Raw genomic sequence first — 21,452 nt, forward strand, 5'->3', positions numbered from 1 at the left:
TCCCGGGCTGCCCACCTCCTGCAGCCGCAGCTCCCGCACCACTTGCCCCGCAAGGCAGACCCAATGTTCTTTAGAGATGTGCAAACCCGGAGCTGCCTAAAGTCCTTGCGTGGCTTCTTCCGGTCTTTGGAGTGAAACGCCACCTCTGTCCCGCAGGCCCCCAGCTCATCGCCACCCCTCCCCCTCTTACCTGCGGAACTGCTGAGCTGCCTGCTCTCCTGAAGTCCCCCTGATACACCGGCCTCGCCCACAGAGGGGCTTCCCCGGCGCTCGGCCAGGCCGCTCGCTCCTAGTACCACGTACTTCCCACCGAGTACCTAAGGCAGCCCGCAAAGAGCCCACGTGTGGATCTGCCTGTTTCTTCTCCAGCAGAATTGTTCGTATCACCCTTTGAGGTCTTCTCTATATTCAATTAACTCACCTGAAGGTAGAGACTGTTTCTTCTGCAGCTAGAATTTCTCCTGTTAATTTCGTTTTCCTCCTGCACACCGTGAATAGCGCGTGATTACAGTAAGCATTGCTCCCTGTGGGAGAAATAGCTTTGAGGGTTTCAGTAAGCTGCTTGCTACCGACTTTGGGTAAATATGCTTTATTTATGTAAGAAGTGACCCTCTATATGACACTTCCAGTCTGTGCTAGGGTAACTACCCCATTACATCTTCCACTTTCTGGTGTCAGTTTGAACTTTTCCAGGAATTCAATGATTGTCTCTAGAATTTCAAATTGGCTGCCATAGAGATCAGGAAAGAGTGTCTTACACTCATCTTCCCTCTATTGTATCTGGCTCTATGTCGTGCTTTGTATTTCTGTTATTGTTTGTGTCTGAGTTCTCATTTGTCCCTCATGATGGGCATGAGACTTCTGTTTATCTTATAAAAAAAATGTGATTGGGCTTAGAAGTACCCTGTGACGCAGCTGTTCATTCCTTTGCGTGTATTTAAAAGGCGAAAGATTATATGATCCGAAAAGAAACCAAAGTATTTTGTATGTATTTAAAAGAATTGAGAGGCAAGCACTGTGGCAAAGCTGGTAAAGTTGCCACCTGCCACCATATGGGCGCCAGTTCAAGTCCTGGCTGCTCCACTTCTGATCCAGCTCTCTGCCGTGGCCTGGAAAGCAGTGGGAGATGGGCAAGCGCTTGAGCCCCTGCACCCGCGTGGGAGACCCGGAGGAGTCTGGGATATATTTTGAATGTCAGAGAGATGGTGACAGACCATCAATCGCCCACCTGCCAGCTCATTCCCCAGATGCCTACCACAGCCCAGAGCGGGCCAGGTTGAGGCCAGGAGACTGGAACTCATTCTAGGCCTCACACGTGGGTGGTGGGGACCCAAGTACCTGAGCCATCACATGGTACATCCCACGGTGCACGTCAGCAGGATGTTGGATGAGAGGCAGAAGCAGGACTCAAACCCTGGCATGCTGACTTAGCATGTGGGCAGCTCTGGCAGTTTCTTTCTTTTAAAAAAATTTTTTTTAAAAATTTATTTGAAAGGTGATGACATGGGGTGGGGGGTGGCGGGAGAGGGGAAGGGGAGACATTTCATATCTGCCACTTCACTTCTTGAACCCAGGAGCCTGGAACTCCATCCTGGTCTCCCACGTGGGTGCAGGGGCCCAAGCACGTGGGCCATCTTCCACTGCTTTCCCAGGCGCGTTAGCAGGGAGCTGGATCAGAAGCAGAGCAGCTGGAACTTGAACTGGCACTCCAAAGCGGGACGCTGATGTCACAGGCGGTGGCTTCAACCACTGTGCTATAACACCAGCCTTCAGGCAGTGCTAAATGCCCACACCCATTATTTGACTTAGCGGTCAAGGTGCCCGCCCCCGCCCCACATCAGAGAGCCTGGGTTAGGTGCTTGGCTCCAGCTCCTATTTTCAGCTTCCTGCCAATGTAGACCTGGGGGTGGGGGCAACAGGGATGGGGGTCCTGCAGATCATACGGGAGGCTTAGATTGGGCGTCCTGCTCCCAGCTCAGGCCTGGCCCAGCCTTGGCTGTTGTGAGCACTTGGAGTTGCTATGTCTGGTGAACTGTGCTGGGTGGTTGTAGTACTTGGTTCTCTGTGTCCTGGCTGATTTTACCCTCTCGATCGGGCTGGTTTTGGAAGATGTTTATAGACTTTTCTAGCATAGTTGTGTCTATGTGTTTGTAAACCAGGTTCCCCTATGTGTCCACAGGTTTCTCTGTGCTGCCTGATGGATGGACTGCCTGGCTGTTTCATATTTAGATTCATGACTAATACTCTTCTTAGAACGTGCCTGTCCTCATCATGCACTGTCTGTCTCATTTAATGCTTTTTATCTTAACTTCCGTGTTATCTCAGCTGTCGCTCCTGCTTCCCTGTTGTATTTGCCTGTTTTCTTTTACCCTCAACTTTTGGGGTCACTTTGTTTCAGGTATGTGTCCTATAAATAGTTTATGTTTGGATTTGGGTTTTCAGTTCTATCTGAGGGTCTCTATCTTTTATATAAAAAATTCAACGTGGGCTGAGTGTGTGGTTAAGTCTTTAAAAAGAAGCATTTTGGGGCCAGTGCTGTGGCGTAATAGGTTAAGCCTCTGCCTGAGATGCCAGCAACACATACGGATGCCGGTTCAAATCCTGGCTGCTCCACTTTGGATCCAGGCCCCTTCTAATGGCCTGGGAAAGCAGTGGAAGAAGGCCCAACTCCTTGGGCCCTGCACCCATGTGGGAATGGGAAATCTGGAAGAAGCTCCTGGCTCCTGGCTTCAGACCAGCCTAGCTCCAGCCGCTGTGGCCATCTGAGGAGTGAACCTGCTGATGGAAGATTCTCTCTCTCTCTCTGTTGTGAAATAGTGACTGGGAGCTCTCTGTCTACCTCTGTGTTTCTTAAAAAACAAGAAATAGAAACTTCTTAGCAAACTGGTGATAGGAAACTCCTTAATCAGGACAAAGTTACCTACTAAAAGCAAACTTCATAATTGATGATAAAATGGTGAAAATGTTCACCTTGATGTAGGGGGTGAGGTGAGAATGCCCATTTCAGCACTTCTAGTTAATGTGCTATTGTTTGTCCTAGCCAGCATACGGAGGTGACAAGGGAACCCAAATTACATGGTTTATAAAGGAGGAAGCAAAACCTTCATGAGTTGCTTACAGTATGTATATGTAAGAAACTCAAATAATCTATAGACAATGTATTTAATTTAATAAGGGGATTTAACAGGGATACTGGCTGCAAAGTCAACATAAAAACACAACTCGATTTGTATCTCGTTATTCATGCTACATGTACAGACAGGAAGTCCTGTCACAAACGTTAGGCTCTTTCTCCACCTGCACTATAGTTACACAGGTGCTCACTTTATATTTATCCTGAACCATACATATCTCAGGCAGTTGGCTGTGTGTGTGGATTATAGTCTCAGTTTTATGTATATACCAGGGTTATCAATAGGAAGATTCAAAATCATAAAGATTTTTCACTTCCCAAATTAACATATGAAGTTACTGTTTAAATAAAAATTCCCAGCAAAGATTTTTATAGAGCCAACAATTTAAAAATATATGTACATTTCGCTATAAAATGCATGTGAAGTACTAGAATAAAATAGGATTTTAAAAATAACAGTCTTAAATGGGAAAAATCTTTTTAAGTAAGGACAAAACTCAGGAGCCAAAAAGGAAACAAATGGACACATGCATACATTAAAAATTTCTGCCTGAAAAGATACAAAGTAAGATTTTAAAAAATTAAAAAGGTAGGGAAAGTAGTTGCAACTTGTATGTTAGATAGATAGCTAGTTTTCTTAGCTGTTTTGTATAAATATAGAAATAAACTAGGAATAAATCTAACAAAATATGTTTTATATATTTGTATGATGTAACTTTATTGAGAGATTTTGAAGATCTAAATAGATGGAGATCTATTCTGTATCAATAGAAAGACAATATAAAGATGGCCACTTGCCACATTCAATCTAGGAGATCAGTGTTTAAATCAAAGTCTCAACAAAGATTTTTGTAGAACTCACAAGTTAATCCTAAAATATACATGATATCTAAAAGACTCCCAATACAGAGACAGTCTTGAAAAATATGGAAATGTGGGCACATCCCCAAATCAAGACTTAGGATGAGGCCCTGTACTGTGGTGTAGCGGGTAAAACTGCCGCCTGCAGTGCCATCATCCCATATGGGCACTGGTTCAAGTCCCGGCTGCTCCACTTCTGATCCAGCTCTCTGCTGTGGCCCGGGAAGGCAATTGAAGATGGCCCAAGTGCTTGGGCCCCTGCACCCATGTGGGAGACCTGGAAGAGGCTCCTGGCTCCTGGCTTCAGATAAGCCCAGCTCTGGCCATTGTACCATTTAGGGAGTGAACCAGCAGATGGAAGACTTCCCTCTCTGTCTCTCTGCCTCTGCCTCTCTGTAGCTCTGCCTTTCAAATACATAAATTAAAAAAAAAAAAAAAAGACTTAGGATCAAGTTACAGAAATTCAGAGAGTGTGGAATTGCTCATGGGTCACCACATGGAAGAAAACAGTCCAGAAAGAGAACAGCACGTGTTAGGGAACTTGGTTTATGACAGAGCCAGTGTTGCCAGCTGGGCTGCCCAATCACAGGTGGACCATCGTTAGCCATATAGGAAGACAAACTCTCCTGGTGATTAAGACCACATTGTCGGGGTCGGCGCCATGGTGCACTAGGTTAATCCTCCACCTGCGGTGCTGGCATCCCATATGGACACTGGGTTCTAGTCCCGGTTGCTCCTCTTCCAATCCAGCTCTCTGCTGTGGCCCGGGAAGGCAGTGGAGGATTGCCCAAGGGCGTGGGCCCTGCACCCCCATGGAAGACCAGGAGGAAGCACCTGCCTCCTGGCTTCGGATTGGTGTAGCGCGCCAGCCATAGCAGCCATTTGGGGGGTGAACCAACAGAAGGAAGACCTTTCTCTCTGTCTCTCTCTTACTGTCTGTAACTCTACCTGTCAAATAAATAAATAAATAAAATGAAAAAAAGAGACCACATTGTCAAAACCAAAAGTTTTTATAAGGATTTATTTGTTTGAAAGGCAGACAGAGAGAGCAAGAGACGTCTTTTTCATCCACTGGCTCACTCCCCAAATGGCTGCAATAGCCAGGTGTGGGTCAGGCTGAAGCCAAGAGCCAGGAACTCCATCATGGTCTCCCACTTGAGTGGCTGGGGACATGCTTCTGCTGCTTTCTCAGACACATTGGCAAGAAGCAGAGCAGCCAGGACTCAACCCAGTGCTGCAGCACAGGATGCCCCTGTCCCAGGTGGTGGCTTAACCCACTGCACTACAACGTCGGCCCAAAACAACAACATTTTAAACTTTCAGAAGGAAATATAAGGAGACTTAGGACCTTTGAACAAGAGAGGGTATTTTAACCAAACTGCCCAAAACACAAACTATAAAGAAATAGATACAGTAGACAAATTAGAATACACTAACACTGAAATTTTTTCTGTACCTTGAAAGACGCCATGAAAAAGTGACACAAAGTAGGATTAATATCCAAAACATAGAAAGAATTCTTAAAATCAATCAGAAAACAGTGGCCGCCAATGGAAAAATAGGAAAACGTTGTGGGGAGGAATTTACAGAACAAAATACACAAGTGACTCCTGAACATGTGGACAGATACCTAGCCTCTAACCCTACAGTGATGGGGAAATGCACATTCGAAACCAAAGTTAAAAATGCAAATTCACCCTTGAATTGGGAAAGAATTTGATGAGAGCAAATGTGGATGAAGATGAGAGACAGACCACTCGCCTGCTGCTGGGGTGGCCGCCATGGAGAGCGGCTGGGCACTCACTCATGACGTTGAACCAGGTACCCCTGGCAGCACTGAGGACCCAGCCCCGACTGTGTGTTCTGTCCAAAGTCACACCGACTAGAACGTCCACAACAGCAGTGTTTGCAGCGAGAACAGAATGGGAACCTTGAGAATTTTCGTCAGCAGGGGAATGGGTAAATAAATATGATCTTAACACTGTAGTCTACAATACGGCAGTGAGAATGAGTTTTTTAAAAACCCAACAGACAGGCACGTGTAGCACCATGTTCAGGACTCAATTCTAAGTTCTTGATACATATGAACTTGTTTGCTGAATGAACCAAAAGTAGAGTCCCCAAGGCATCATGTTCCCCGAAACAGCAGGTTGCAGGGTGATACGGAGTACCTCACCTTGTATGTCAAGTCTGTAAGACTTCAAATAGTGTTCTAGAACAGTAACAGCAAAATAGAGAGAGGTGATCTCAGGGTGAGGGGAGGAGGCAAGGGGCCCTTCACCAGCATTTCTTGTTTTTTAGAAACAAATTTTTTTGACAGTGGGACTTTGTCATTTGAATTTTTATTTATTTATTTTCATTTTATTTGAAAGGCAGAGAGAAAGAAAGAGAGACATCTTCTATCTGCTGGTTCGGATGCAAAAGCCAGGGTTGGGCCAAGCTGAAGCCAGGAAGCAGGAACTCCAATCGGGTCTCCCATGTGGGTGACAGGGGCCCAAGCCCTTGGGCTGTTAGCTGCAGGGAGCCGGAATCAGAAGCGGAGCAGGAGATGGACCCCAGGCCGAGACATAACCACTGCAGGATGCGCTGCATGGCCTTGCTTGTTGCCAGGTGAGGTTTCCTCCGTTCCGGATGGACCTTGAGAGAGTTCATGGAGCTTTCTTTAAAAAGGAGGGAAAAGCTCACCCACCTGCGTTGAGTTTATTTTATAGCCCATATCCACACAAACTTGAGTTCTGTTTGTTTCATGTAATCAGGATGTTCCCTTATATTATTAAAAACTCGTAAGGACAGGGTGACAGCCCAACTGGTGGACACACCATACTGTCTTTATCAATGCTCAACTAGTGGATTCCAATTTTCAATCAACCCTTTCTCTTTTCTCAATACAAAGAATATCTGTGTGCAAAAGCTTCGGGGCCTGTCTAGAGGATTCCTTGTGATCCAGTTCCGCTGGTGGAGTGACAGCATTCAGAGGATGCAGAGGACGCGGGTATTCAAATCCTCTCCCTGGATTTTATGACACCGCCACAGGAGATGGGCGGGGCTCCATTTCTGCAACTGCTCTGTCCGCCCCACCCCCAACACTTTCCATTGCCCAAGTCCTTGCAATTCTGATGCGTGACGGTGGAAGCCTCTCTGCGTTGTTTTGAGATTGTTACCCCCCTAAATGCTTACCAGACACGCACGAAGGGAGCCCCAGTCTTGTCCTGCAGTGGGTGTGGGCCCAGCTGCTGGCGCAGGTGCCACTCGGAAGCTCCCGCCTTTGTGTGAGACTCAGCTCCCAGCCAGCTCCTCCCCATGCTCCCGGGGCCGTGGGGGCAGAGTTTGCTGTCACCAGCTCCTTCCTGCACCCCGAGTCGCCTTGAGTCACCCCCCGCTCCCCGCCTCGGGTCACCCCCACCCTCCACCGCCCCGTCCCCGCCCCGGGCCTGCGGGCCAGGCTTCTTTTCACGGCTGCCTCCGCCTTCCCCGTCACCCAGTGACCCGCTGGCCGCTGACCTCTGGCCCCGTCGCCCACAGAGCCTCCACCTCAGGCCACACACAGCTTGGGCGGGACCGCGCAGCGGCTGCTTTCCCATGAAGAGGACTGGAATTTGGGGGGGAGGTGGGAATTGAGGAAGTGGGGAAGGGAGGAGTGGAGGGGGTGGGTGAGAAGAAGGGCGGGGGAGGGGCTGAGGGTGGTCTCCCCAACCTATCCCGGGGGACAGGGAGGCTCAGGGAGGAGACGCAGGGAGCATCTGCGGGTGCGGGAGTCGGGGAGGGCGGCTGTGACCGCACACAGATTTCAGAGTCGCTGCTGAAGCTGAGAGCAGCCGGAGGAGCACCGGCCCTGGGGAAGTGTGCCTGGAGCAGGTGCAGGCTGGGCCAGGGCAGAGCCCGTGGAGATGGACTCTGAGGGGCCAAGAGGTCATCTGGGAAGTGGGGAGAGGCCACGGGGTGCACAACCAGGAAGGGGGAGACCCTCACTGTGAGCCTGGGGAGCCCACCACAGGGCAGCTCTGGGTGGGGCCGAGAGCGGCCTTTCTCTCCAGCTCCCAGCCATGCCACAGGCGGCTCTGGGCTCACGCTTGGAGTAGCAGGAGTGCAAAGAGCTGTGTCTTGGCATCAGCTATATTTGCAAAGAGGAAAAATACCGTACGTGTGGCAGGAGTCCCATTCTGTTTCTTAAAACACAGGGTGTCTTACACAAACACACACAAGCATACACAGACAGGAAAAAAAGATGCTGAAAAAGTCCATCAAGACTATTTTTCCCGTGGAGGTGGAATTATGAGTGATCCTAATTCTCCACTTTCTGCTTCTCTCTCTATTTTTGTTTTGAATTTTCTTCAATAAATGTATATCCCTATTGTGAGAAGAGCACTCCCTCAAAACCATGGAGGTTCTTTGTTTTAAAGGGAGAAATCTGGCAGAAGTTTCCAGATTCCCCTCAGTGGGAAAGAATGGCCGCTCCTCTGTCCCACACTCCCAGAGCAGCCGGCCGCTGGCTGCTGGGAGGGGGACCGCTGGGCGCGCCTCTCTTCTCGCAGGAGCCTGGAATAGACCATCAGTGCCTCTGTGCTGAATGCGTGCACAGGGCCGCACAGGACAAGACCCATGGAGCTGACTTTGGCTATGGAACTCTAGATGTGCGTTTCGATTGAAGCCTTAAAGCAAAATGTCCTCCTGCTCTATCCTAAAGAAATGGTTCAAACTGCAGAAAAGAAATGCATTTGCAAGGATGCTCATTGCATTATTTATGATGACTCCAACACTGGAAACACCCTAAATATTCATCTGTAAATAAATTAGGGCACATTTGCATATTTGCCCAGTGGCATATTTTCCACCCATTACAAATTATGTTCAGTCTTAGGGCAGAGAAAGGTTTCCTATGCAGGGCACCAAACCCACAAGCCATTAAGGAAAAGCTAACAGCTTTGACACCATAAATATTAAAAAGGCTTGTCCTTGAAAGACACCGCAAACAAAGTAAAAATACAAATGCAAACAGATAAAATATGCAAGAGGAACTCTATTAAATCCATGCATTTCTATTCTTCCTGTAAATCATGCTTTCTCTCAGCTTTTCTTCTCCAGGCCTGAGACTTGGAGCTTGTTGCCCGGGGAAAGAAAGGCAGGACTGCCTGGGACGGAGACCGAACCCTTGCGAGTCTCAGTCTCACACTTGACTTCATTAACCTCTTTGGCAAGACTAGAGTCACCTGTGTCAGCCTTTGTGGAGAAAAGGAAGGAGATGAATTCATCCTGAAGCTCATCCTTGCTGAAAGCAGCTTACAGGGGCCAGCACTGTGGCGCAGTGCTTAAAGCCAGTCTGCAGTGCCGGCATTCCATACAGGCTTCTGGTTCGAGTCCCCACTGCTCCACTTCCAATCCAGCTCTCTGCTAACACACCTGGGAAAGAGCAGAAGATGGCCCAAGTGCTTGTACCCCTGCACCCACATGGGAGACCTGGAAGAAGCTCCTGGCTCCTGGTTCAGCCTGACCCAGCCCTGGCTGTTGCAACCATCTGGGAAGTGAATCAGCAGAAGGAAGATCTCTTTCTCTGTCTCGCCCTCTCTCTCTCTGTAACTCTGACTTTCAAATAAATAAATCTTCCTTTTTAAAAAAGATTTTAATTTATTTCTTTGAGAGACAGAGTTACAGAGAGAGAGAGCGATGGAGAGACAGAAAGAAAGGTCTTCCATCTGCTGGTTCACTCTCCAAATGGCTGAAACAGCTGGGCTGATCCGAAGCCAGGAGCCAGGAGCTTCTTCCAGGTCTCCCAAGTAGGTGCAGGGGCCAAAGTACTTGGGGCATCTTGTACTGCTTTCCCAGGCCAGAGCAGGAAGATGGATCAGAAGAGGAGCAGCTGGGACTTGAACCGGGGCCCCAATTTTTTTTTTTTAAAGCAAGCAAGCAACTATTAGTCCTGCTCATGTTCATCTACACAGGGCGCCCATCAAGAGCAGGTGGGGCCTGCGGGAGGGGGGACAGGGGGAGGAGAAGGAGCAGTGGTGAGAGCTGTGTATCCCTTCAGTCCCAGAGTTCTCGACTGGAGGGCGGAAGGCGATGCCAAAGGCAGAAGAGGGGACTCTAGCCCTGTTCTTCTGGGGATTCTGGGATGAGAAGCCTCGCCAGGCATCTGTTCTCTCTCAACCTTTCTGCCTGTTTAGGTGGAAAGAAGCCAAGATGCACGTGCTCAGTGGGACTGAAATGGGAAAGAGTCCATTGAAGGGACCCACGTCGCAGCACAGCAGCTAAAGCCACTGCCTGCGATGCGGCTACCCAACATGGCGCTGGCTTGAGTCCCAGCTGCTTCCCTTCCAGCTCCCTGCTAATGCATCTGGGAAGGCAGTGGAGGATGGCCCATGTCCTTGGGCCCCTGCACCAAATAGGAGACTCAGATGAAGCTCCTGGCTCCTGTCTTCTTCTACCTGGCCCAGCCATGGCTGTTGTGTCCATCTGGGGAGTGAACCAAGCAGATGAAAGGTGTCTCTCTCCTCTCTCTCTTCTTCTCCTCCTCCTCTCTCTGTAACTCTGCCTTTTAAATAAATCAAAAATAAATCTTAAAAAACAAAAAACAAAAAAACAGAAGCTGATTCCCTGTCACTGGCAAGTCCAGGAGGGCGATGCGGCCTGGGTGTTACGGCTCCATGGGGCCAGGGACTGCAGCTGCTTCCCTGTGCTGCTCCCAGCTGTTCTCACCATGTGACCTCTCTCTGATGGGCTAGGAAGGCTGCTCTAGCTATTACCATCGTGTTCACGTATGTCCCAGCTGGTGGGAAGGGAGAAAACACTAAGTAAATAAGGCAGACTGCTCCACCGCCTTGAGGAGCCAAGCTCACATCTGCTGTGCACAACTCGGCGGCACTGCTCTACCCGGCTACGAGGGCAGCTGCAAGAGGGGCCAGAATCCCTCTCTGTGTCGGCCACAGGACACACGCCACGTCCTCTGCAGGGAGGACAGGTCAGGACCTCTGCAGCCCCTCCACAGGCTGCGCAGTGACTCTGAGGACCCATGAAGAAAAGAGAGGTCAACTCCCCTACCCCCATCAAACATCCCAGAATGCACTCGGGGAGAGGGACAGGATAACTAATAAAAGCTTCTTCCTCCACTCAGAAAAGAGAAGGATGGGAAACACTAGTTCACAGCAGGTGTGAAATCCGACCAAACAGGAGGTAGGCCCGCCTGGCTCTGCACCGCCCCCCACCCCGGCCCGCCCTGGAGCAGCCATGGGCCCTGCCGTCTGCAAGTGAGGCCCCTGTGCACAGGCCCCAGGAAGGACGGCTTCACTTGCCTTTGTGGCTGCCTCTCAGGTGGGCAGTGGAGAGAATGGCCTTGTGGGGACCTCCTGGAGCTCATGACCTGTGTCCTCTGGAGCTGTTTTTTGGGGGGCACTGGGAGTTGCTTTGGAGAAATCAGAAGAATTCCAGTCCATGTTTGTGGCTCCTTTGCCAATAAAATTCCCTCCAAGGGTTAGTGGGCTTTCTGCCCATTTGTTTCCGCTCAGTGCCAGGTGCACGGAGCCAGGGTCACAGCTCTCTGGGTATGGTCCTGCTCTCTCATGGACTGCAGTCCTGCAGCTCTGGGGTGGGTGTTAGCAGTGACCCAGAGACGCCCACCAACAAAGCCAAGGCCAATGTGGAATTCACTTTGTGTGTCTCCTTTCCCGAGGCTGCCTCGCATCAGACGCCTGAGAACTGTAGCCTCATCTATTTCGTCTGGTTTTAGCGTTTTCGTCTGGTGGTGGCTGTGAGTGGAATCTGGGATCAGTCACCCCACCAGCGCTGTAATCAGAAGCCCTTTGGCCTTCCTTGCTCGGTTAGAGACTTTTATTTGGATGCACAGCCGTACAGGGCACTGGTAAGCAGGGCATGAGCAGAATCAAGCATGGGTCTCGGTTTTGCTTTGTTTTCTTTTCCCGCTGGGTGGAATGCTATGGCTGTGGCTGCCAACTACCCATGAAAATCTATTCTCCATAATTAACGTGTTTAAAGCCGAGGTCTCAGAAAGAAGAGAGAGACTGGGGAAGGAAAAAAAAAAAGTGCAGGAAAGAGGTAGTGGCCAAGTGGTAAACGTCACTTGAGTCAGTTCAGTGAACCCAGGCAGGATGAGGAAGAAGAAAACCGTATCCAGGGCCATCACAGTCAAATTGCTGAAAACAAGTATAGAGAACAAAGCCTGGGGCAGGCGCTGTGGCATCGCCAGCCCACCCCGCAGTGCTAGCATGAGTCCCGGCTGCTCTGTGCTTCCGAGCCAGCTTCCTGCTAATGCACCTGGGAAGCCAGCAGAGGGCTTGGGCCCCTGCCACCCACGTGGGAGACCAGGATGGAGTTCCAGGCTCCTGGCTTCGGCACAGCCCAACCCTGGCTGTGGAGGCCATTTTGGGAGTGAACTAATGAATGGATGCAGGATCTCATTCTCTCTCTGTCTCTCCCGCTCTTTGTCACTCTGCCTTCAGAACCCATCACTGTCAGTTAGATTTTTTAACAAAAGAAAAAAAAATCTTGAAAGTGGCCAGGTGAAGGACATGCTGTAGGTGAGTGACAATGGGAATGACGGCTGACATAGATTGAAAAACCACCGAGGCCTGAAGACAGAGGAACTGTGTCTCTAAGTTGCTGGAAGAAAAAGCTGATCATCCATAATTTTATATATGTATTTTTTCTGACAGGCAGAGTCAGACAGTGAGAGAGAGAGAGAGACAGAGAGAAAGGTCTTCTTTCCGTTGGTTCACCCCCCAAATGGCCACTACGGCTGGTGTGCTGTGCTGATCCGAAGCCAGGAGCCAGGTGCTTCCTCCTGGTCTCCCATGTGATTTCAGGGCCCAAGGACCTGGGCCATCCTCCACTGCCTTCCCAGGCCACAGCAGAGAGCTGGACTGGAAGAGGAGCAACTGGGACAGAATCCAGTGCCCCAACCAGGACTAGAATGGAAATCTCCCTCAAAAATGGGAATAAAGGGGCTGGCACTGTGGCATAGGGGGTAAAGCCTCCACCTGCAATGCCAGCATCCTATATAGGTGCCGGGTTGAGTCCCAGCTGCTCCACTTCTGATCCAGCTCTCTGCTATGGCCTAGCAAAGCAGCAGAAGATGGCCTGAGTGTTTGGGCCCCTGCACCCATGTGGGAGACTCAGATGAAGCTCCTGACTTCTGCCTGGCTCAGCTCCTCTGTTGTGGCCATCTGGGGAATGAACCAGTGGATGGAAGTGTTTCTCTCTCTCTCTCTCTCACACACACACACACAAACACAAACACACACACACATATACTTTGCCTTTCAAATAAACAAATAATCTTTTAAAAAGAAGAAAAAACAGACTCAAATCAGTTACCTAATTGTAGCATCCCCATGTCCTTCAAGACAGGACAGACCATTTGTGGTAACAACTGGAGCCATGGCTGCTTGTGCACTGGGCACAGGGGAAATTTCTGGTGATGGAAACAGACTGCATTTTGATTAGTGTGTTAGCTACAGCTGTGTAAGTCGCTCAACACACAAGCTCTTTGCATTTCGCTGTCCGCTTGTATTCCCCAATTTAAAACGGGGAGGGGCTGCTCAGTCTCTGGTATGTCATTGATGTAGCCTTTATTTTTTTTTGCCACTAAAGAAGACTTAAAAAAAAAACAACTCCTTGGTGTAATAGCTAATGTTTGTTGCTGTAACTGATGAGTCTCCAAATTGTGCTGGGTAACACAAACACTGTTTCTCAGCCACAGGAAGCCCCAGACAGAGGAGAACCACAGCAGCCCTCCAGGTGTTGAATCAAGCGTCTGTCTCAGCCTCTGCCCGTCCCACGGGCGCCTTCCCAAGCTGTCTGCGGGCAGCCAGCAGGAGGGTAAGGCTGGGAAGATCCGATGGTGCTGGCCATCTCTGCCACCCTGTGTTACCAAAGTCTCCTGTAAGCTAACATGCATCAGATGCGGACTGATCACCAGCCACGCTTTTAACAACCTTGCAGGTGCTCACCAGCAACTCTTGAAGGTGCGGGGCAGGTTTTACAAGTGAGCAAACCGCGGCGTCAAGAAGTTAGGAGGGATGGATCCTGAGCCCCGGCAGCCAGACTTCAGGGCAGGGAGCCGCGGCCGCGGCGCCGCGTTCCGAAGGTCTGGTGAGCCCGGTGGCGCCGGCCCGTGTCCACACAGTCAGAGACTGGGATTGTCTCTCAAGGTGCTGCAGAATACCTCCCACGCTGATTGGAGGCGTTGCTGTAGCACCCCCAGACCTGGGGCTGCGCACCTGACAATCGCTGACGTCGGGGTGGTGGAGGTAAGCGGGTAGGTATTGCAAAGTGCAGAGCAAGGACCAGGCAGCCACAGCTTAATTCCTGGGCTCCCCAAGGGGCCGGGGGGGGGTGAAGGTCCTTCTAGATTGAAGTTGGGGCTGAGAGGCGTATGATCAAGCTCCTGGTTGGTCCGTGGTGCTCGTGACTCTCCTTTGATTGGCCGCCGAGGCCATGCTCTTTAGGGAATCTGTGACGGTGGGCAGGGCTCCAGTGGGTCTGGGGAGGGTTCACGTGGGTGGCGGTCACCTGCCCAGGAGATGGAATGCCCCTGGCTGGACCTGGAATTTCCCTACTCAAATCCCTTCAGACAATACTGGCCAACGGGGCCTCAGGCGTTGGAGAAGCAATGACTTCTTGCGTCCGGTGGTGAGACTCCTGTGCAGCCCGCCGTGGCCGGTGGATGCAGTAAATTCCTTGGAGAAAGGACAAGTCAGGACTCCGGGGCTGAGGGAGACGGGGGAGAGGCGGGTCCCGCCTGTACCTTCTAGGGGTCCTGTCTCTCTGGAGACTTCGCAAAATAGGTGATGCAGAACGTCCTGTAATGTCTCCCCCTGACCTTGGGTTGATGCCTGAGGACTGGTTCCTTGCTTTTTAAAGATTGCTACGGCCCTGTGTTTCCTCTCTGGGTTACGTACTGCACGCAGATGCCCTCGGTATTGACAAGACTTTCACCACTGGCTGGGAAATGTTTTGTTTCAACTCTCTCCACTTGTGAGTTGTTCTCCACCAAACATTCATCTGCTTTTGTTGATGTTTGAGCCCCCAGACACGGAGTAGACAGCCACGAGTTCCTCCGCTTATGCAACGCGGGCACAGAGCTGGTGGTGGAAAAGTATCTCACAGCTTATCTGGTCCAGTTCCTGAGCTGATGGAAAAAGATGCTTCTAAAAACGGCTGGGCAAAAATAGACACTTTATAAATTGAATCACATTTTTTTGACTTCCAAGGCGAGCTTGCTCTCAAACAGAGTCAGTGATAAATGTTTTAGGAGGTGAAAATTTAGCTTGCAAGCAATTAGCAGTGATTAAAGCCAAGACACAGAGCGCCCAGGCTGCCAGCTGACAGGTCGGGCCGAGCCTGGGAAGGGATGTGGCTGCCTCAAAAGCGCAGCTCACTGCACATCAGACTTCCTGTCGTGTGGTCCTTGCAGCAAACCTGGGTGCTGTGGACCGCTGACAGCCCTGCCGCACACACAGGGTTAAGGAAAGATGCAGAAAACCCTCACTGTCATCCTCACGTCTTCTTAGATTCTCCCGCAATCCTAACATTGTTCTAAGGTTAAAAACAAAAGGGCCAGGATAGCGATGGACTGGTGGGGTGCAAACCTAGCTTTTCTTGAAAGCTGAGGTGGGGGGATGTTTGTCTGATTGATTGATTGATTGGTTGTCTTTTGGGAAAGAGAGGCCCCTGGGGGAGCTGGATTGTGGAGCTCCCACTCTCTGTCCCAGCTCCTTCTCTGTTTCAGAGCCCTCACACCAGGGGTCCTGCCTGCCCCTCCCTCCCGAAGTCCCTTGTCTCTTCCCATACTTCTCTCACAGCCTCTTCCCAGGCCCAGCATCCCCTCCACCCCCACCCCATGTCATTCAAGCCACAGCCCCGGGGAGCCTTCCTGGAGTTCCCAGGAAGGCGAGACTCCACCTGTTTACATAAGTTCCTGTGCAGTGCCCAGCCCGGATCCCATGGAGCACAGGCTGAGTGGAGGGGGGCTCCAGGGCTGTGGAGTGTGGGGACTGTCAGGTGCTCCCGCGGCCACTTCAGGCTGCGGAGGACAGTCACACCCTGAACGTGAACTTGGCTTTAGGAAAACGTCCTCGTGGCCTCCGGTGTCCCCCATGTGGATTGCACCTGCTTCGGCTGGGGCTGGGCAGGAGAACCGAGGAAGGAGAGGGTCAGGGCCATTGTGTGGCAGGATGGGGGTGGCCTAGAGGGGACCTCGGTGGAGCCTCTCTCCTCCTGTCTCAGGGAGTGTGGTAGGCGAGGCCTGCGCAGCCTGACCAAGGCCCCCGGGGAGCAGGAGGAGTCACACTGGCCTCCGTTTGCGGGGTGCTCACGGTCTCCTGCGAGAGGAAGCACAGGTGCTTGCTGGCTCACCCACACCACGTTCACACGCGAGGACCCACGCCCGATGAACAGCTGATAGCTGCAGCGCTACAGAAGCTCCCCCCGCGCGGCTCTGCTTGCGGGGGCAGGGGGCAGGGGCAGTGGCAGGGTATAGGTAAGTTTCCAGGGGGTCTTTGAAGCAGTAGCTCAGGCCAAGGCGTTACAGGACTTGGAGCTGGACCCAGGTTTGATCACTGGCATCTTGGGTGACCTTAGCCAAATGAGGAATCGCACAGGTCCCTTACAGAGTGTTTTGTTTTGTTTTGTTTTGTTTTAGAATGTATGGCTTTTCCAGAATATGTGTGGAAGATTCTGGTGGATAGCAAGTGTTCCATAACGTGACATGAGCCTGAATCTAGAACATTCTGGGATCCCATGCTCTGCAGTGGCAGCAGCCTCCCAGAGCGCAGGTGAAGGGAGAACACTGATTTTTTTCAATGTTACGTGCTGCAACGGTTTCAAAAAACAAGGAAAGCATTTTTGTGGCACCTGGCGTGAGGGCTGAGAACTCTTGCTTGTGCCCTCATGCAGTGCTGGGCTGTGAGCACTCAGCAAGGGGCTGGGGGGCGCGCAGCCTGGCATGCCCTGGCTGTAGCACACCCGGGGGCTGCACAGGCGTGGGTCCTCAATCACAGTGGGTGATGTGCACGCTCAGCTCTGTCTCCTGCACTTAGAAACTGAACCCCAGAGAGGCACAGGCTTTCTCGGGGCCACAAATCCCAGCAGTGGTAAGATGGAGTCTGAACCCGAGTGGGTGGATTCTGAAGGTCCATGCTCTCTGGCCAGCCTGTGACCTGCAATCAGGTCCTGAGCCCAACTCAGCTAAGAGTGCTGGGGCCTGAGCCATGCTGTAGTGGGCTAAGCCCCCGCCTGCATCCCATATTGGTGCCAGTTTGTGTCCTGACTGTTCCTCTTCTGATCCAGCTCTCTCTTTGTGGCCTGGGAAAGCAGTAGAAGATGGCCCAAGTGCTTCGGCCCCTGGATGTGCATGGGAGGCCTGGAAGAAGCTCCTGGCTCCTGGCTTTGGATCAGCTCAGCTCCAGCCATTGCAGCCATTTGGGGAGTGAACCAGCAGATGGAAGACCTTTCTCTCTGTCTCTCCCTCTCTCTATTACTCTGCCTCTCAAATAAGTAAGTAAATATTTTTAAAAAGGGTGACAATAACTACATCTCTTAGTGTTTTGAGATTTGACTACCAAAAAATCCACTTAGGGTGGAGCTTTGAAAACTTTAATATCCTGGTATAATGTATTCTTAAACAAAAAAATGGGTGGGTAGGGGTGGGAGCAGGGTTGGAGATACCTTTTCCTCTCCTCAATTCAGCCTCAGTCCAGCTCCTTAACCTACTATTGGAGGTACCCGGAGCCTTCTTCATGCAGCCCATCTTGGACGGAAGTTGATGCTCTCTCTCCCGTCCCCAGTTCCTGGAGTTTCCATGGCTCCACTCTCTGTGGCTAGGAGAACAGAACACTCCTCCTACTGGGTTTTCTCCCCAGCTGGGTCTCTCGCAGCTGGATGCACCTGTTGGGCCATCACACCCTGGTGGTGACTTATGAGGCGCTCTGAGTTCCCTTGCACCCCCAGCTAGTCAGCAATGCAGGGGAGGAAGTACCGGGGACCAGACTCAAGCTGTGGGGTCCGTGTGTAACTTCCATCCCCGCCCCGTGGTGCCGGGGCGACCGATGGAAAGGCTGGCTGATGTCGGTGCTGGCTCATTTTATTACTAGTTATTAAGTCTCCTTCACAGTAGATGCCCTCTGGTGGGCGTTAACTCGTGACACGAAGACCTTCCCACGGTGCCCATTCCCAAGGGTCCATCTGCATCCTCTAGCCACACCTCCTGCTCCTCCTCCTCCAATCATTTTCCTTTCAGGCTCCGAGCAAGGCTGTAGCCAAGCTCCCAGCGTGGTCGGTTCACAGCCACACGTGAGGCTGAGACCTCTGAAACCCAAGTTCAGGCTTTTCCTTCTTCCTGCAGCTGGCTGGCCTACTGCCCGTCCATCCTGGGGCATGGGCTGAGGCAGGGCGCTGAGACCATGGTGGTGGTGGGGGCACAGCTGGCCTGTGACTTCCGGCTGGATGGGCCGTTGCTGGGGCCGCTGGGCGCCCACAGCCCAGTTAATCTGACCAGACCCAGATCCAGGGGCAGCCTGGCTGTGTGCTCTCATTGTGCAGCGTGGAGCTGTTTTGTTTTACCTTTGGCACGTGTGTCTCAGCTGCAGGTGCACAGCCTGGCGCGAGACCCTCAAGGTCCCCCTGTGGGCCTCCCCCGGGGTTTGCTGCCAACTCCAGGGACGTCTTTCCCCACCAGTGGCACCCCTGCATCAGAGCATCCTCGGGGACACATGCTCAGGGCTGCTTGCTCTGAGGGGACACACGGCCGCTGCAGGCGGGGGGGGGGGGCAGCCTGAGGAAGGGCTTTCCCTCTCTTCCCGCTTTTACACTCTTGTGAGTGCAAAATGAATGGGAAGACAGAGAAAGAGAATGAATTTGCTCTTTGCTGAGTCCTCTTGTGGTGCTTTGGGTTTTTTATTTTATTTTTTAATGAGAGCAGGCATTTACTATTTATTTATTAAAGATGTGTTTATTTGAAAGACAGAAGGGGAGAGACAGAGACATCTTCCATCTGCTGGTTCACTCCCCCAAATGACTGCAACATCCGGGTCCGGGCCAGGTGAAACCAGGAGTCTGCAGGGGCCCAACACGTGGGCCACCATCTACTGCCTTCCCAGGCGCATTAGCAGGGAGCTGGATCCGAAGTGGAGCAACCGCAGGCGCATACACAACAAGGCGGCCCCTGGCGCTTTTCATTTACATCTCTCCCCAGCTGTGAGCGCCTTCCGGACAGAGCAGCCACTCGGCCTCGGCGTCGTCCGGTGCCCTGCTCGGCGGTGCGGTGAGCACCTGGCCAGCGGCAGGACGCGACCGCCACCAGCGCCGCGCAAATGCGGCTCTTCCTCCCCTGCCGCCGCGAAGCACGGCTCTTAACGAGTCTGTGCGAATGAGCGAGAGGGTCCCGGTGAACGCGGGTAATCCCTGGGGGACACGTGGCTCACGCGGGCGCGTGCTGACCAGCGTTCTTTCCCAGGGATTCTAACGGCGTGCAGGTTGTACGGGGCCGTGGCGGGGATCCTCCCCGGGGTGCAGACTCGCAGCGCCTCTGCTCTCCCCCTCTCGCTCGGAGCTCCTAGTCTGTCCGACTCCTCCGCAGCCCAGCTGGCCGCTACCTATGGGCTCAAGCCCAGGACCACGCGGGATGCGTCTGCAGTGGGCGGCGTGGGTGTCGCCTGCGTGTGCACATCTTAGGACGAAAGTCCCCAGATGCAGGGAGAAGCCAGACTGACCCCCTGAGTCCCCTCACCCTGCGCAGGCTCGGGCTCCTCTGCCGTCCTCAGCAGGGGGCAGCACCTGCGTCCTGATCTTTGCATCTCGGCCTCCCGCGCAGGACGTGGAGCTGCTTCCCGGCTGCGGGGATGGGGTGAAAAAGAGAAAGCCGCGGTGGACTGCCTCTCCAGGGCGGTGCCGCAGTGCCCTCTAGTGGACGTTCTCTGAACTTCGCCAGCCGCCCTCGGCCGCCCTCGGTGCGGGTCACCCCTCTCCTCCTCGCAGCCTGGGGGTCTCGGGAAAGGCTGAGGCTGGGGCGGCGGGCGAGGCTGGGGAGCGCACTGACGCAGGGAGAGCAGACCTCTCGTTCGTGTCATCCTCTTCTTGCTGCTTCTCCGGCAGGAAGGTCTCAATCGAAGTCCCGAGTGTCCGCGTGCAAAAGGAAGCAAGAGGTGAGTTGTGTGTGTGTCAGATGCTTTCAGAAATAACGGGGCAGGGAAAATAAAGAGGTGAGAAACGGAACTCGATGAAGCCAGCCAATCATGGGTGAGACCGAAGGTAACCAGAAAGCACAAACTGAGAGAGAGACTCCCCCATCAGTGAGCTCGTGATTGTGAACAGACTCAACGACCACCTCTCTCAATGTGAAGCTTTATTTCTCGTTATTAAACCGCGCTCTCTGAAATAAGAGGAACCAGGAAGGCCCGAATTCTCGTACTCTGGGCAGATATTCACGTCAATGCACCAGCAAAGCCTCGCTGGCTCTGGACCCAAACCACATCCCAGACGCTGGTTGCAGCCATGCCACCAGCCGAGCTTGCACCCTCTCTGGTCCAATTGGTCACAGTAGCTTCCCAGCCCATCTTCTGGAGTGTACGTACGCCCCAGCCGTGCAGAGCCCGAGCCGATCCAGAATGTTCCTTTGAAACCATACATCAGGTCACAGTGCCACCTCCTCGTTTTCAAAGGTTTCACCTGTGCCCTGTGCCATCTGAAATAAAAACCAAATTCCTCTCTGTGACCCACCAGGCTCTCCCGGTGCAGGGAAGGAAGGCTCCTGCACCACAGGGCACAACCAGGGCCACAGGAGAGTGACACAGCGTGGCCTTCAACCCGGAGAAGGGAGCAAGTTCCTAATCACCCAAGCTGTCCCGTGACAGGACGTGGGCTGCAGCCACTGGGGTAAAGCGTCCGCTGCCGCCCTTCCGCGCCACATTCGGTGACTCTGGGAATGAGACACATGTGGGGCAAGTGCCCAGGGCGGCGGCGCCGGAACGTGGACACGCCGGAGGTGTCAGCCTCCATGTGCTCGTCTCCTCTGCCTCAAGCCTCCCCTCCAAACGCGTGTGCGTGGTGGGGAGGTGGAGATGCGAGCCTACGCTCTGCTACGGAGAAGCTCTGGGAGACGCTCGCGGCGTCACGAGCACCTGGAAAGGACAGAGCTGCATGGCCAAGTATCCGGAGGGGCGCTTGAAAGGCTCCCAGGTGGTTCTGGTTGTGACAAAGGTCGCGACCCCTGGCGTAGCTGGGAAGTGATTTGTCTTTGAGACCCCCACATTACAGTCCCAGGCTTGCCACTTGTCAGCTGTGTCATGGCTGCTGCCTCTCTAGCCCTGTGAGCGGGAGGAAAGAGAGGAGGGAGGGTCAGAGCGGAGAGGCGAGACCACCAGGGAAGGGGGCGGGGTCTCTGCAAATGGCCATGGGCACCACTCACCCCAGGCTCTTTTTTATTTTAAGATTTATTTATTTGAAAGGCACAGTT

At 52.4% G+C, this 21,452-nt stretch overlaps 1 long non-coding RNA gene across 1 annotated transcript; it reads right to left on the reverse strand.

Annotated features, from left to right (window-relative positions):
* Positions 1–6,320: 6,320 nt before the first annotated feature.
* LOC138849432 (uncharacterized) lies at positions 6,321–7,358 on the reverse strand. Its single transcript, XR_011388303.1, has 2 exons — positions 7,172–7,358; positions 6,321–6,631 (listed from the first exon to the last, which is right to left on the reverse strand). It is a non-coding gene; the product is annotated as an uncharacterized lncRNA (long non-coding RNA).
* Positions 7,359–21,452: the final 14,094 nt, after the last annotated feature.

This window comes from Oryctolagus cuniculus, chromosome 4 (assembly GCF_964237555.1).
Source record: "Oryctolagus cuniculus chromosome 4, mOryCun1.1, whole genome shotgun sequence".
NCBI lineage: Eukaryota > Metazoa > Chordata > Mammalia > Lagomorpha > Leporidae > Oryctolagus > Oryctolagus cuniculus.